This window comes from Cimex lectularius, unplaced genomic scaffold (genome assembly GCF_000648675.2).
Source record: "Cimex lectularius strain Harlan isolate CLEC.00 unplaced genomic scaffold, Clec_2.1 scaffold28, whole genome shotgun sequence".
Taxonomy (NCBI): Eukaryota; Metazoa; Arthropoda; class Insecta; order Hemiptera; family Cimicidae; genus Cimex; species Cimex lectularius.
Window position 1 is genome coordinate 1,790,174 of NW_019392712.1, and position 6,103 is coordinate 1,796,276.

General features: G+C 34.2%; 1 non-coding gene across 1 annotated transcript; it reads left to right on the forward strand.

Moving 5' to 3' along the window:
* The first annotated feature begins 5,785 nt into the window (after nucleotides 1–5,785).
* Nucleotides 5,786–5,858, forward strand: Trnav-aac. The gene has a single exon. It is a non-coding gene; the product is annotated as a tRNA-Val (tRNA).
* Nucleotides 5,859–6,103: the final 245 nt, after the last annotated feature.

The following is a 6,103-nucleotide window of genomic DNA, read 5'->3' on the forward strand; positions in this document are numbered from 1 at the left end:
AATATAACAGTAACTTGGCATAATAAATAGGATAATAAATTTAAGTTTAATAAAATTAAATGAATAAGTGAATAAAAAAATAAATAAAAAACAAATTAGATAAATACATTAATAAATTATAAGATTAATAATCAAACAAATATGCAACGTATGTACATTTATATACAAGTTCGTATACATAATTTCCAAGATCGCAGTGTGCATACATGCACACACATACACATCTTTACCCATATATTATTATAGCCTGATTATTAGTGTAATATATTTATTTAGAAATCGTGAGATGCGGTCTGGTGTGATGCAGGTTTCAGAAAAACATTTTCTTTCTGAAACCTACATCACACCAGACCCGATCTCACGATTTCTAAATAAATATCGATTAACGGTCACTAATAACCACACAGTGTAATATATGTTTTATTCTCCTATGCTTCCAAATGGTATTCGTAGGGTACCTCCAATTTATTGGCATGTGGGATTTCTATGTTCAATCAGTTTAGTGAAAAAGTTTTCAGTGAGCCGTTTAGCTTCGTCGGGTATAATTATCATGTTTGTACTCTCATGGAGGAGGCTAATGTTAGTTCCGCGGCTTGAAGAGGTTAAGTTGATCTCGAGGTGTAATTCCTCGGAGGGCAGACGTACTGGAGGACAGGCTTTATCACCACTTTGTAAAGGAAGATTTTATTATTGAAATTGAGTCCAGAGTTGTAGGACAAAAGCGGAAAGAGGTACCTCGTAGCCACCTTTCCTTTTTTCATGATTTCATTTACCTGACTAGAGAAATTTAGCTTGCTTCCAAAATAACGCCTAAGTATCTGATTTTTTCACCCCACTGAATTTGCAAGCTGTTAACAGATACTTGGTCTCTAAAGATAGGCCTCAGTTTTGGGAGAATTTGTTTTTAGTATCCACCGGTTACAGAAACGGGTCACCCTAGTTGCAGCTTCAGTTAGTCTCCTCACAATTGTTTCTGGCCTTCAGGCTGAAGTAATTAGGGCAATATCGTCGGCATACAATGCGATTTGACAATTTTTCAGCTTAGGGAGGGGATTGGTAAATAGGAGAAAAAGTGTTGGTCCCTAGTATGGAACCTTGGGGCAAACCTTGGTTTTAAGAAAAGGGGCAGAGGTTAAATTTTTAGGTGGACACGGAAGTGACGGGATTTTAGATAAGAAGTTGCACTGGTGAAATAAATAGCTTCATTTCAGTAATGGAAATAACTGACTCTCACTGACTCAATCTCTCTGCTTCTCTCACTCTCATTCACTCTTACTCTCTCTCTTCCACTGCCCCATGTTAGGCCAAATATGTTTGCAAATGTTTCTTACAATTATCCATGCGAAAGGGAATTCGGATGATTGTCTGACGTACTTTGTACTTTTATGTCAAATAAATATCCGGTCGTATTACAATGTAGTAACTCTACGTAACTCTTTTACTAACTCCCTATCTCCAGTCTCCTTTCAGCCTGAATTCACGAGGGATCCTTTAGAACGGGTGAGAGTTTGAAAATTGATGTAAGACTGGGAAATTAATAGCCTGAGACCTGTTGGGCGCAAACAAATATTCCAATTGCGAAAAAGGTATTCTTTCTCTGTTTTCCCCACACTTTTAGCCATTGTAAAACGGCGTCAATCAAATCGCGTTTCGCAAGCCAGATGGTAAAAATTGATTTATTAGCCTTAGGAGACTGAAAGTGAGAGCAAGTGGTTTCCAAGGACAGGATGAACGAAAATAGCCAAAGCCTGAGAACATTGAAGCAACACATTTATCGGAAAGATTGGAAATAATGAATATACAAAATGTACAATACACAAAAACTATTTTCATATCAGTTTTACAATATGAATACAAACATGAAATACATGAAAACAAACGGCAATTTGACACACATTATTCTCTATGCGTGCGTGCGTGGTGTGTGTGTGTTTGGACCTGTTACAGGTCTCATCATGAAAAGTAAACTACTCAAAATTGGATAGGGCTGTGATTGCAAAAGTACTCATTGCCATCAAGATTTAAAATTCATTTTCCTATATAACTGAGTGAGCGGTTTTGAACCGATCCCTAAAAAAAGGGTCGTGTTTACCATCTCTAGAATTTTTCTAGAATTTTTAATTTTTTCTAATTTTTAATTTTGATTAATTAATTAATTTATTTATTTTCGTTTTTTAGTATTGAAAATCACTGAACAAAAAAAAGTCAAGAAAATTCGTTTAATCTAAACTAGTGTTGGTCTTTCATATGACTCTCCATATCATTCACTTTCTCATTCTTACTCTCTCACTTTCTCTCCCTCTCTCACCTCACTTATTCTCGCTTTTTTATTTCTCACATATTCTCGCTCACTCACTCACTCTCTCTCACTGATTTACTACCTTTTTCTCTCTCTTTTTCTCATTCACTCATTCAGTCACTTACATCACCCCTCTCTCATTCACTAACTCGCTCATTCCTCCCTCTCACTATCTTTCTCTTTCCCCTCTCTCGTTCTCACTCCCTCACTCACAAACTCATTTTATCTCCTTGGTAGTAAATCGCGTGTGGATTGTAAACTACTCAAAACTGATTTGCGAAAATGCTCCTTGTCATTTATATTTAAAATTCTTTTTCAACATAACTATTTTACTACAATTTATTCATTTTTGCGAAGTGAGAAAATTTTAAATGAATACTGACAAGGATGATACATAATAATCTATTTTCAGTAGTTACGACTAGTTCAGTTACGTTTACTAGCTTGGACAAGCAAGACCTTAGCTTGAAAAAATAAATAAATACACAGTTGTGCACCTATATAATCGTGGGTTTTCACGAATCATTGGGCTTTCTTAAAGCGTAATTTCTTGCACATTAACTGTTGTTTCAAAACTAAGAAGTTTGGAGTGTGCTGAAAAACCACAGCTAGGACGAGGGATTTTATCGATTTTAATGAAATATTTTTTGGTGACATAAGAGCCGAGAAAAAATATTTAAAATATGTTTTCTGCGTTTTTTGTGCATATATTTGTGGGTTTATTTAACATTAGATTACTAAAAACATTGAAAAGTAAATAATAAACAGGATTGTACTAAATGAGAGGTAATATATGATAGTTACAAAAATGAAAAGACATAATGATTAAATTAGGTTATTAGGTTATTAACTTATTTTTTGAAAAAACAATTTGGTATCGTTTTGAGCACCCTACCCTGTAAACCATCAAATGCAAATGGTAATTGCAGCCAATGTACATTTTTATTAACATTTAGTTTCCGATGTTCAGTGTTCCCCTTAAAATTCATAACTTTCCTGGATTTTATACAAATTTGTAATTTTGAAAGATGGATCATTCTTCTTTCATACTTCGTCTATGATGCATTGATATTTTGCCGTTATAAATGAGAAATATAACAATGAACTCAACAAAACACCCTTAACGTTTTAGTTTTTATTTCCGAATTAAATTTATTTATAGAAGCGACGTCATTACTTGCAGGTTATCAAGATCTAGATTCTTTTAAAGTTTCCAATGGATCGGTGGAGTCGTTTCAAAATTACCACCGTTTTTGTGATTTTCGAAAAAATATCAGAGGCAAACATTTTGAGGAATTTTTTTTTATTTTTCGAAAACATTTGTATTCAAGGGTATTTTAAGGTTTAAAAAAGTTATCAACTTGGTCCAAGTTAACAGAAATATTTTAACCCACTTACTACCTCCCTTAGTCACAAATTAAATATTTCTACGAAACCTATGCTATGGCTCGTAGAACCAAACTAGCTTAAAATGATTTTTTTTTTAAACAGGAAATAAAGTTGATCTTCGTTTTTCCACCCCAAAACCTCAGAATGCCAATTTTTGAGAAAATCAAAAAATATTTTTTCTCCCATATTGCCTTTGGAGCCTCAGAATTATTTTGAAAATTACAAAACTGGGTATTAAATTAAACGAGTTCACCGATCTTTATGGAACTTAATTAGTTGAGAACCTTATTTAAATCTCGTAATGACTCAAAGTTAGACTCCGTTATTAAATGAGAACAGGATAAAAAATAAAGGTTGGCGGAGCGTTAGTTGAATTCAAACATATTTACCTTAATTATTATGGCATAAAACACGGTATAAAACACATTTTTAAGTTGAAAAGAACCCCCCCGCAAAGTCTCTAGGAGTAAAACAGGCCAAAAAAAGTTTTAAAAAATTAATTAGCATCTGTTTTAACCACCTTTTAATATTATTAAATACGAATTTTCATCTCGTTGATTGAAAGATATATATATANTTATTATTATTTTATTTATTTATTTATTTATTTTTAAAGTTTATGAAAAACTTTGGGGGTTTTCCGTTTAAAATAACAATGAAAAAGATAAACCAAATGATATAAATAGGAGGATAAACGATGGAATCAATGAGACTCAAACAACTGCTGGATCAATTAAAACCATACTTAATTTGACGTGAGCCTCTTGAAAGAGAAACAAACACACAAAAAGAAATCTAAAAACTATGTAATAATAAATAACTCTCCAGCGACCACCTACCTTTCACTCATGAAGAAATGGATGATGCAGTAGATGCAGTAGGGAAAATAAAAATCAAGAAAACCCCCGCAAAAGACAATATTGATCGAATAATTGTAAAAAAAATTGTGAAATTACTTAAAGATCAATTATTGGATAGATGTAATGAAGAAAAGGAAAAGTTGCGAGCTCCAATAATCCTAAAATTGTGCTCAATGGAAAAGGAATAAAAGTTCGAAGAAATATAGTATACTTGGGTGTAGTAATTGACAACAGTTTCAATCCAAGCAGCCTCTTGAAAACATAAGTATGAAACTGGTAGAAAAGCAAAACTACCTGGCTAAGGTACCCTGGGGAATGAAATAGGAAAGCAGTGAAATAATATACAATGTAAGCACCTGCATGGGCAGAGAAATCAAATAAATTCAGGTTCACAAAATATTAACAATACAAAAATGTGCCCTAAAATGTATTTCAAAAGGCTATCGAACCACGTCAATAGACCAAAAGAAATAATTAAACAAATTGGAAATGATATCATCAGAAGGTGGCAAGCTAGATGGAATACAAGTTTGAAAGGTAGGACTACGTACATATTCCTCCTAAGTGTAATAAAAGTGTCGGAATCGCTTAGAGACAATATACCCGCTCGTTGGTTGGTCTAGTCCTGCTACCAGGCGTACTTAAGTGATAATATGCCTACTCTCCTTACGTGTAAATATTGTAAATAAATTATTCAGAAATCGTGAGATGCGGTCTGGTGTGATGTAGGTTTCAGAAAAACATTTTCTTTATCGTGCCAACGTTTCTGCCTTTACAATTAATTAAGGTTTTTAGTTGAGATAAAAAGTCAATGGCACGAGCGGGATTTGAACCCACGATCTTCTGCTTGATACGCCGCTGCTCTGCCACTTGAGCTATCGTGACCTCGATCCACTCGGACACCAACCACCCATCTCAACCGCACCTTTTGAATTTTCCCTCCATTTTGCCATTTTTCAAATGTCGTGTAATCGGGTTGGGTTCTCGACGACAATTAATAATAATTATAACAATAGGTAATAATAATAATAACAGTAATAAATAATTGGCCAAGCGGACCACGAAATTAGTGAATTTAATGATTAAAAATGAAGTATACTTCACTAAAGCTCTCCGTGGCCATTTCATTTGTCGTCTAGAATCCAACCCGATTACACGACATTTGAAAAATGGCAAAAAGGAGGGAAAATTCCAAAGGTGCGGTTGAGATAGGAGGTTGGTGTCCGGGTGGATCGAGGTCACGATAGCTCAAGTGGTAGAGCATCGGCGTAACAAGCCGAAGATCGTGGGTTCGAATCCCGCTCGCGCCATTGACTTTTTATCTCAACTAAAAACCTTAATTAATTGTAATATATTAATTGGTCAAGCGGACCACAAAATTAGTGAAGTTTCAATCTTTATTGAGCCCTGAAGATGCTGTCTACCCTGTTCTGATCCTGTTCTAGTCCTGTTCGCATCCGTATCCCTTCCGTACAGCCCACTAATTAATTAGCCTCCAAAAGTTATATTGCTATAGTTTTTCTCTTATATTCAAGAAGTATTTATTTTACGTTTC